The sequence below is a fragment of the Schistocerca serialis genome, chromosome 5 (genome assembly GCF_023864345.2).
Source record: "Schistocerca serialis cubense isolate TAMUIC-IGC-003099 chromosome 5, iqSchSeri2.2, whole genome shotgun sequence".
Classification (NCBI taxonomy): domain Eukaryota; kingdom Metazoa; phylum Arthropoda; class Insecta; order Orthoptera; family Acrididae; genus Schistocerca; species Schistocerca serialis.
In genome coordinates, this window is record NC_064642.1 from 571,531,695 (window position 1) to 571,544,195 (window position 12,501).

The window sequence follows — 12,501 nt, forward strand, 5'->3', positions numbered from 1 at the left end:
CAATTAAACAATCAGAGGAAAACGAAATCTTAAGACAGCCACCAGAACAAGCACAAATAGAACACGAAGTGACACAAATGTTAGATATAGAAGAAAAATTTCAGCTAACATATATAGAATACAAAGACACAAATACAGACATTAGACCATTCTTGCATAGACCACCAAATAACCCACAAGTCGAAACAACAAAAAAAACTATCAACACAATCATACACAACAAAATAAATGAAAACACAACTATGGAAGAGTTACAACTACTGGTTTATATAGGAGCACTCACTACACTAAATATACACACTAGGCAGAGATCAGAACCAACCAACACACAGAAGAAACCCACAAAACCAGCATGGCAACACAGGCTACAGATCAAAATAGAAAAACTGAGAAAAGACATTGGACAGCTAACACAATTTATAAGAAATGAAATCTCGGAAAAAAAACGAAAAAAGTTAGGTAAAATCTCACAACAAGAAGCGACAGAGCAATTAGACGAAAAGAAGCAGAAATTAGAAGCATTAGCCAAACGACTCAGAAGATACAAAAAAAGTAAAAATAGAAGGAAACAAAACCAAACATTCAACACAAACCAAAAGAAATTTTACCAGACAATAGATAACACACACATTAAAATAAACAATCCACCAAACATAACAGACATGGAACACTTCTGGAGCAACATATGGTCAAACCCGGTACAACATAACAGGCATGCACGATGGATACAAGCAGAAACAGACACATACAAGATGATACCACAAATGCCTGAAGTGATAATTTTGCAACATGAAGTCACCCAAGCAATTAATTCTACTCACAATTGGAAAGCCCCTGGAAATGATAAAATAGCAAATTTCTGGTTAAAGAAGTTCACCTCAACACATTCACATTTAACTAAATTATTTAACAGTTACATTGCAAACCCATACACATTCCCTGATACACTTACACACGGAATAACATATCTGAAACCTAAAGATCAAGCAGACACAGCGAACCCAGCTAAATATCGCCCTATAACATGCCTACCAACAATATACAAAATATTAACTTCAGTCATTAAACAGAAATTAATGACACATACAACACAGAACAAAATTATAAATGAAGAACAAAAAGGCTGTTGCAAAGGAGCACGAGGATGTAAAGAGCAACTGATAATAGATGCAGAGGTGACATATCAAGCTAAAACTAAACAAAGGTCGCTACACTACGCATACATTGATTACCAAAAAGCTTTTGATAGTGTACCCCACTCGTGGTTACTACAAATATTGGAAATATACAAAGTAGATCCTAAATTGATACAGTTCCTAAACATAGTAATGAAGAATTGGAAAACCACACTTAATATCCAAACAAATTCAAATAATATCACATCACAGCCAATACAGATTAAGTGTGGAATATACCAAGGAGACTCATTAAGTCCTTTCTGGTTCTGCCTTGCTCTGAACCCACTATCCAACATGCTAAATAATACAAATTATGGATACAATATTACTGGAACATACCCACACAAAATCACACATTTGCTATACATGGATGATCTAAAACTACTGGCAGCAACAAATCAACAACTCAACCAATTACTAAAGATAACAGAAGGATTCAGCAATGATATAAGTATGGCTTTTGGAACAGACAAATGTAAGAAAAATAGCATAGTCAAGGGAAAACACACTAAACAAGAAGATTACATACTGGATAACCGTAGCAACTGCATAGAAGCGATGGAAAAAACGGATGCCTATAAATATCTATGATACAGACAAAAAATAGGAATAGATAATACAAATATTAAAGAAGAACTAAAAGAAAAATATAGACAAAGACTAACAAAAATACTGAAAACAGAATTGACAGCAAGAAACAAGACAAAAGCTATAAATACTTATGCCATACCAATATTGACCCACTCATTTGGCGTAGTGAAATGGAGTAACACAGACCTAGAAGCACTCAATACACTTACACGATCACAATGCCACAAATATAGAATACATCACATACATTCAGCAACAGAAAGATTCACATTAAGCAGAAAGGAAGGAGGAAGGGGATTTATTGACATAAAAAAACCTACATTATGGACAGGTAGACAATTTAAGAAAATTCTTTCTAGAACGAGCAGAAACTAGCAAAATACACAAGGCAATCACTCATATAAATACATCGGCTACACCACTGCAATTTCATAACCACTTCTACAACCCTTTAGATCACATAACATCAACAGATACGAAGAAAGTAAATTGGAAAAAGAAAACACTTCATGGCAAGCACCCGTATCATCTAACACAGCCACACATCGATCAAGACGCATCCAACACATGGCTAAGAAAAGGCAATATATACAGTGAGACAGAAGGATTCATGATTGCAATACAGGATCAAACAATAAACACCAGGTATTACAGCAAGCATATTATTAAAGATCCCAATACCACAACGGATAAATGCAGACTTTGTAAACAACAAATAGAAACAGTAGATCACATCACAAGCGGATGTACAATACTAGCAAATACAGAATACCCCAGAAGACATGACAATGTCGCAAAAAGTAATACATCAACAGCTTGCCTTACAACATAAACTTTTAAAACAACACGTTCCTACATACAAGTATACACCACAAAATGTACTGGAGAATGATGAATACAAATTATACTGGAACAGAACCATTATAACAGATAAAACAACGCCACATAACTAACCTGACATCATACTCACCAATAAAAAGAAGAAATTAACACAACTAATCGAAATATCCATACCCAATACAACAAATATACAAAAGAAAACAGGAGAAAAAATTGAAAAGTACATCCAACTGGCTGAGGAAGTCAAAGACATGTGGCATCAGGATAAAGTTGACATCATACCAATTATACTATCAACTACAGGAGTCATACCACACAATATCCACCAGTACATCAATGCAATACAGCTACATCCAAACATATATATACAACTACAGAAATCCGTGATTATTGATACATGTTCAATTACCCGAAAGTTCCTAAATGCAATATAACACATACCGTACAGTTAAAAGGAAGTGACGCTTGATCAAGGTCTGCATCACTCCATTTTTAACCGGACTTAACGTCTGAGAAAGTGAAGGAAATAATAATGATAGGGGCAGATATAAAAAGCTAAGAATACTAGGAAATGAGGAAGATATGCTTGGAAAGAGGAGTTAAGAGAGGTAATGAGTGTGTACAGAGACAATGGTAATCATTACTGTTGCTTCAGTAGGTATGTCATTTACTGTTTCTGAAGGTGGAGTTGTTATTCAGTTCTAGTATGTTGTTGTTGTTGTTGTGGTCTTCAGTCTGGAGACTGGTTTGATGCAGTTGTCCATGTTACTCTATCCTGTGCAAGCTTCTTCATCTTCGAGTAACTACTGTAACCTACATCCTTCTGAATCTGTTTAGTGTATTCATGTTTTAGTCTCCCTCTACAATTTTTACAGTCTGCGCTTCCATCCAATAATAAATTGATGATTCCTTGATGCCTTAGAACGTGTCCTACCAACTAATCCCTTCTTCTAGTCAAGTTGTGCCACAAATACCTCTTCTCCTTAATTCTATTCAGTACCCCCTCATTAGTCACATGATCTACCCATCTAATCTTCAGCATTCTTCTGTAGCACCACATTTCGAAAGCTTCTATTCTCTTCTTGTCTAAACTATTTATCGTCCATGTTTCATTTCCATACATGGCTACACTCGATACAAATACATTCAGAAATGATTTCCTGACACTTAAATCTATACTCGATGTTAACAAATTTCTCTTCTTCAGAAACGCTTTCCTTGCCATTGCCAGTCTACATTTTATATCCTCTCTACTTCGGCCATCATTAGTTATTTTGCTCCCCAAATAGCAAAACTCATCTACTACTTTAAGTGACTCATTTCCAAATTTAATTCCCTCAGCATCACCTGATTCGACTGTGTTCCATCATCTCTGAATGTCATCTGCATCAACCAGGATAGCTGTGAATTTGAAGATGAAATGTGATCAAAGAGTTGAACACCACACATATAACGAACACAGGTATTCATATCCAGTGCCAGGTGCCATGAGCTTTCCTGAGAAAGACCTTGGAGGATTACATCACACTAATCAGTGATTGAAAGTATAAGTGCTTGTAGGAGTTTTTTTCAGTTCAAGAGGGAAGATTCTTTTATATTTTTCTAGGGCTTGGAGAATTGCTCATGCCTTTTTGCACATTGCAGTTATGTGCTCAGTCCAATTTAGATTTTCATCTATTATTACTCCTACAGTCTTTGCTGAAGGACACATGCTGATATTGGTTCCATTTAGAATTAAACATTATAGGATTTCCCAAATTTTCAGGCTAGTTGGCTTAGAATGACCAAACAGTACTGCTTCAGTTTTGGATGGTTTGAGCCGTAACCCTATATTCTGTTCCCATTTTGATAATGCACACAGGTTGTTGTTGATAGTTGTCTGCAGGCGTACTGATTTTGGACTTAGATACAACTGAAGGTCATCAAAGTATGATGGTTGGGAATTAAATGGTGCCACCTATTTATTCTCAACTGATACAAAAGAGTTACATATTTGCACCTTTTACTGTCCTTCAGAGTAGTCACCAGCTTTGTTTAGAACCCTCTGCCAGCAATGTGGAAGACGTAGTATACCGTTAGCATAGCCTATTCTGTTGATGGTGCGAATGGAGCAGTCTACTGCCTATCGAATCTCTGGAACAGTTCTGAAGCCAATGCTATGAAGTGGTTCCTTCATCTTCAGAATCAAATCAAAGTTACAAAAACTTAAGTCCGGGGAGTATGGTAAATGAATGCCGTGTGGCTAGGGCCTCCCGTCGTGTAGACCATTCACCTGTTGCAAGTCTTTTGAGTTGACACCTCTTCGGCGACTTGCGTGTCGATGGGGATGAAATGATGATGATAAGGACAACACAACACCCAGTCCCTGAGCAGAGAAAATCTCCGACCCAGCTGGGAATCGAAACCGGGCTGTTGGGTATGACATTCCATTGCACTGATCATGCCAGGGGCAGATAGGGAGTATGGTGGATGGTACAGTACTTCCCAGCCCCATCAACTGAACAGAGCAGCCACAACTTGTGCTGTGTGCATCCATGCATTGTCATGCAGAATGATGGGTGGGTTGTGCAGAAAGTGTCGCCGCTTCTTTCGCAAAGCTGGTCGCATGTGATGCTCCAAAAACAAACAGTGACACTGCACATTGACAGTCTGCTGAGGAGGAATGTAATGTGTTAGGATAACACCATCACAGTCATACGTGAGACCATAACTTTCACCATACTGGGACTCTTGACGCACTTTCAACTTTTGCAGCGACCCATATTGAGGCCACTCATTGGATTGGCGTTTCAGTTTTGGTTCATACGATGTGACCCATGTGTCATTCATTGTTACGATATAGCATAAGAAAGCCTCTCCTTTGCACTCATAGCGCTCCAAGTGCATCTGAGCAGTGTTGTAACGCATCCATTTCTACAATTCTGCGGAACCCATCGTGATGCAATTTTTTGCATGCCCAGGCATTCCTTCAGGAAGCAAAGCACAGTTGTATGTGTTAATCTGGTTCTGTGGGAGAGCTTATGAATCGTATGGCATCAATCGCTGTCAACTAATGCGGCAACAGCATGCACTTCTTCTTCAGAGATGCTAGGATGACCTGCCCAATGCATGTCTGCCACAATTTTCCCAACCTTTGTTTAAGTCTTTTACCTGATGTGCCACTGTTATGTACGGCAATGCTGATTCCCCGCATGCCTCTTGGAGACCTTGACGATACTGTCATGCTGTATGACCTCTGGCACATTCAATCTTGATCCAACTCTGTTGTTCCTTTTTCAAAAACATTGTGACACCGTTACGTTAGACCGCTCGCTCACGAGTGACTGTGTTTCCTTTGATTGTGTGCATGCCAGTGACGTGGGATGGGCAAGTCCATTTGCTTGGAGGTAAGGTAGGTATGTTGACAATATGTGCTATCAGTGACAATAGTAGATTCCATTGCATAGTGTCTCCACAGCAGTGTTGCCACTGTTTAAGTTCCAACCTATGTACATGTGGTATTTGCAGTAGGACAAAACAGATGACACATTGTGAGGTACAATGGAAATGCTGAACCCAGGGGATACCTGATACTACTTACCTTCACTGTGACTTTATGGTGTCAGAAATGACACATTGTTGGTGACACATCAGGTATGAGCAAAATCATAGCATTTCTATTGGCAACAAATTTAGGCTCCAATGTTTCGCAAATAAGATGTCGGAGTTGACAGTCTGGAAGGCTTTGTTTGAATCTAAGCAGCATCTATGACAAGCTCCAGGTCTTCTATTACCTTTATTAAACCTAACATTGTGCTACAATATTTACAGAAACATGACTGGTATTAGCCTAGTGGTTTGTAGATATGTAGTTTGTTGGCCGGTTGTGGGCTATGTTTTATATGTCCTTGGATAGTGCAAGAAGAATGCAAATGAATCAGCAATCGAAAGATGCTGTGGCAATGTCCCTATTAGGTAGTGATTTAACTAGTCATTGTTTCCAGGCATTGGGGTAAACACTTGGAGTTAAAGACTTGGTTGAAGGTGTTTCTTAGAGTGGGCAGTAGTGGGGTCAATGGGGTCAATAAAAAGCTTCGTCATTTTGACTGTGACCTTGACATTTCCAGTAGATGCTGATCTGATATACACAATGGCTCTTTTGAAAGTATTGCAAGTAACATGATTTAGCTAGAATTTTTTGTAGTTGTAGTCATTTACCCTCATCAAGTAATCAACAAGCCTCTGTTTCGTTTGTGGCCCAGTTGTGGTTGTAGGTGATGTGACATAGTGATTCAGTCCTTTAGCTGGGACTTTGGATTCAGCTCATCTTTTACTTTGCCTATACCAAAACCACACAGGCTTTGGCCTATTTCAGTTGTCGGCTGATGTATGGGCAGGCCTGAGTTTAGTGTTTCTCATAGCTTGACTGACCTGTAAGCAATTTGATTTTCAGGCATAAGACATAGTTTGTATGACCAGTGTGCAGCATCTCTGAGATTCATGAGCTGTTTTAGTAATTCAGTTAGACAAGGTGCAGGTTTACTTCTTAATTTTCTGGTTTTTAAGGGAGCATATTTGTCATGTAGTTGAGCAGTTTTGTCCGTAAATCCTTGAAGTTTTTCATTTATGTCTCAGAAGGGAATAGAAGATGTACCCCAACCATTTTTTGCACCTCAGTTTTAAGTTCAGATAAATTAATAAGAAGGTATGTGTTAAAATATGTTTTGCTATGCACAGTCTTAAATCTTGAGTACTGAATATATCCATTCTTCTGGTTATAGGGTCAGATAGTACCGTTACTTTGGTGTGTCTCATTTTATTTCCAAAAAGGGTCCATTATACAATGGACAGATCTTGCATATTGCCTTTTCAGTCTTTGAACTTTTCTATTGGTTCTTAGCACTGTAGGAAACCACCCATTTATGCCATTCCTTCAAAGCTTACTGTCATATGTGTAACTGATGCATCTTCAGGAGTAATAGATACCAAAATGGGCCAAGCCTCAAGATTTATTTTTCATATTTACTTTAGTTTTTTGATAGATTACAAATTTTAAAATAATGATGACAGAATGTATTAGTATGCTCCCAAGAAAAAAGTGTGAGTAAGTTATTGAGAATTTCTTCCTCTTGAGTGTTCAAAATTTCTTCCTCACTCAACATATGTGACAGATTTGTAACAGAATTACAGAAAACTGCGAAACCTGATGAGCATATGCAGAAAATTATGTCACTGCAACCATATTGGTTCAGCCATTCACAACATCAGCTCTTATGTTCACTAATTTTCTTTCCAAAATAAGTATAGGAATTGATAGCAAGTAGCAGGTCTAGTCAATGGGCAGATTGCAAAATGTCCAGATGTTGTTCTCATATGAACTGAATCAAGTTTTCAAGCAATAGATGGCTTGTGTGTTGAGAAAATAGTGCCTCAGCCTGTACTTGGGCAAGGTCTCTATAACACAAAGTTACAGCCCAAGCTGTGCTAAGGCTTGGACCCCAAAGTGGTAAATAAGTCTACATTATCTGCCTTTAATTGCACAAGAGTGTCTTTCCCCCAAGTCATTATTCTCTTTTCTACTTGTCTGTGTAGCAATTCATTGATGTTATTTGCCCCTGGGTCAAGGAGGAGGGAATAATCCACAGGTGGCAGGATTGTGTACTCTTACCCTCCCACACGTCACCATTAAAGTTCTCATTCTTTGCACAAATTTTGAAAACTTTGAGAGGAGTAAGAATGAAACTCCTTTATAATTAACGCTAAGCTACACATGAATTGAAGTAAACAGCATTAGTGCATAAATAAACATGATAGTACATGAATGATTAGTCAGTACACATCGTGCCCTTGAAATAAGAGTTCCTTGGCAATTAGTCCATGATTATACAAGTAACATTTCCTCATAAATCCTTGAACCAGTAAATTAGTATTTCCTTCCTTCCCTCCCATGCAAAGGAGGCAGTGCCAAATGTAGTTAGGCCAACAATGGGTAATGTTTTAGTCCTATTTTAAATGTTTTTCTCACTTCTCTACCTAAAGAAGAAATGAGCTCCCATAACTGATAAAAGCCTACCTGTAAAATGAAGTATAAATATGTTACATGCATGTATTGTACCATAATGTAATTAATTTGTATATGTGAAGTGAACAAAGATAAGTTAAAACTACAAAAAAAACTGTAGTAACAGAAATCAGTTAATGAAAAATGAAAAGTTTTAAAACTTAAGAAATGCATGTTCATAGTATAAGTGATGGATGGAATGTCAGACATAGGCATAAGCTATCCTGTTATATGTTATTGTAACTCAATAATCGTATGAATTTTTGTTGGAAACCAAACTCCATGTAAAGGAGTGAATTTTAATGACAAACAATTTGTACAATGTTTTGGATGGCAATGTGAGTCTTTCAACATTGTGGACAGTAAGTGTTGTGCCATTAACATAGGTGTGCAATGAAGTAATCTCTGAGTATTGTGTCTCACCACACCTGATACATTAATAAGTGATCTATAGTTGTTCGAGCCACTACTTACCTTGTCGATGGATGCTGTTGGCTAGGGTTCTCCTCGCTAAAAATGCAAGTACAACAGATAATAGTGGAGATGTTCTGCCACAGTGTCAGATTTTGAACAACAAGCGCACACACACTGCACTCAGAATGAAGACAAATGCCACGGCAATTTTTAATATTGAATGGTGAAAGTGTGACTCTCAATGTGAAATGAAGAAATGAGTGCACGCACATACAATGGTAGCAACTAGCATGTTGACCATTAGTGACTTGTGCTTAGCCCCAAACCTACTAGTGTGCAGGCAAGAAACCTGTCAGTGAGGCCAAAGCAATCTGAACATTTTTGTCAGCGCATTAAATTCGAATATGTAAATTCGAATATGTAATGAACTATCATATTATGTAAGTAACCTTTTAATTTCCTGTAGAACTCGAACATACATAGGATAAGCTGACATATCCATTCCCTTAAATAAAAGAGAAGCTGACAAATAAAGGGTATCAACCCCTATTGGCAAATGTAAATATAAGTTATATACCTGCAAAAACACTGTACGTCTCCATACTATGTCAACCTAAAGTGTGGGGGAAATTGTGTAGGTACATAATGAAAGACCCCCCCCCCAATATGGTAAACTTAAAATTTATTAAAAAATGAAACAGTAATAATGACAGAATCAAGGACCAAATGTTGGCAAAGACAAAAATTATGAATGTGCAATAAGGTGCATACAAATGAACAAAAACAACATTCACTTTTTCATACATGATTTTTGTTTCACTATCTCGTATGTAAAATGATGGTTAAGATGTATTGCTCAGAGTATGATGTGCTTTGAGTGTTTTGTTTTATATGTGATTTTTAATAAGAGTAGACTTAATAACAGTGTTAAGTATTTTTACTGAAGTGAAGTGAAGGCCAAGTTGGGGTGAATTCCTTCATGTTTTATATCATCTTGAGAGGCACTGTGTTCCGTGGAGTTTGCTGCCACCATCTATAATTGAAATGTAGGACAGGAAGGCCACGGACATATTTTCACACGATTACCAAGAATCAGAAGCTTTCAGAGGATGACAAATATAATTAAAATATATATAGTGATGGACACAGAAGAAAGAAAAGAGGAACAATGCAAGGTGAAGTGAGTGAATAATAGCACAATTTCATACACACAGAACATTTAATAATAGTGGAATTGCACTGTCCTTTAATTTTTCCATTTTAATGATGTATGTATCCATTTTTTATTATTGTAATACAGGTAGCAGATGGATGTAATAGAAGTATTTGATACATAACATATTATAGAGAAAATACGAAAAATATCCACTATAAAAATCATAATCTATACATATATCAGGAAATGGCATTCAGATTTTCATATCTGTGGAACATAATGTCACAACAGAAATAATACAACTACAACATTACATCACTAAACTATAGAGATAATTATAGAAAGAATGTAAATTACTGGAATTTATAAATTTAAAGTTAAGATCTATACAATCAAACCTTCAAAAGAGAAGAGAAAAAATTTCAGAGCCTAAGTGTACAACGAGTGAGCCGACTCAAGAAACTCACAATGATGGGCGCAGACCAGATGAATATACTCAATCATGAGTAGGCATATTGTACAAAAATCAATCAGCCACATCAACCAGAGTACCTACAGATGTGTTGACTCATAAAAGAACAAAATAATGGAAAAATGAATCCAAACTACACCAGGTACAAACCAGCAAAAAATGCTTTGACACAACAAAATAAATAAAGTTCGTAATCCTATCAGTAAGTTCAATCATATGCAAAGGCTACCTGTGAAAAGCATCTACCTTCAATCAGTGGTTGTACGCTCTCCTTGAGTACACACTCTCCCAGTTGCGATGACCAGGGGTACCCAAAACAGAGTCCACAACTCAAGATCCAATCAGATACAATACTGCAATACTCAGAATAAATTCAGGTAAAGATAGTCATAAATTAGCTTTGAATGATGATACAAGCCAGTAGCTTGAGAACCAAAATCAGAGTACGAAAGCAGACATGTATACAGCTTATTATATTGTCCGTATTAGTAAATTCCTTCCACAGTAACTTAACATACACAAAGAGCCAGAAAATTCATTTACAGCTGATAAAAAAAAAACATGTACTGAATTGAAGTTACATAATGATTGGAGAGTCAATCCGCCCCCCCCCCCCCCCCATCCAAAACAAAAAGAGACCCAAAAAAAATGCATTTATGGTGAATAACACTGTCTTTAGCAGTTTTGGATAACAATTAACTAATATCAGTCACAATACACATTCCATTTCAGCTTTCTCCTTAGAGTTATAGAGTTATCATCACATTCTCCAACAGTTAGGTAACTTCCTGATTAGCATTCACATCATATCCTGAAATGTTGTTTTTTGTATAAATATGTTGTTCAATACCTCCTTCACATCACACTTGATATGTTCTCCTTGGATATTTTCCATAGTCAGTTATGTGGGATTTATGTCAGGTGCAATTAAAAATTGTGAAACAAATACTAACAAAGAGATAGAGGGGCTGGCCAGTACTTACCTCAGCTCAGTACAGCCGATAGATACACATAAAACAGAACTGAAAATTTACATTCCTAGCTTTCGGAACTTTGTTCCTTCATCAGGGAGGAGAGAGGGGAAAAAAGGGAAGAAGGGAAAGTGGATTCAGTTACTCACAATAAATGAGAAATCTGACGTTCCATTGTTCAACTTCAGATACCTGTGCTACATTGCTAGTACTATTATTATTGTCTAAATGTACGTGTAAATTGGGGGGTCCTGTACTTCTTGTGTCTCCTCGCCCCAAAACTGTGGACAACCGTTTTCCCAATAGTTGCCTCTATGATTGTTTCTCCTATTACATTTCCCATGGTTATCCCCAATATTCCTGTTCTGTTGAGATTCAAAATTTCTGTCTCTATTACCATTTTGACCCTGATTAAGTTACCAGTATTTCTGTTTCTGTAGTTGTTACCATTTTGGTCTCTCATCATTTCAGTTATTATGTATATGTTTCTTTCTGCTGTCCTATCCAGCCTGTCAACTCCAACACCTGAGCAATTAACAACTGGGGTTACAGGTAACTACAATAACATAAATACAACAGAAAATTACTCGTGTTCTATCAACTATTTTTGCTGACGAAGGTTTGATGAGATATCGACAGTTTCCTACATCTGGTGGCAGAAGTTTCGAATTCCATGTTCTACCTTTTGGACTGAACATTGGCACAGGCATGTTTATATCTGCATTCGACAAGGTCTTAGGACCAGAATTATTTAGCAAAGTCACTATTTATGTAGACAACATGCTAATAGCCACCTCGGTTAGAGCATATCAGGCTGATTGAACAGGTAGTTCAATTAT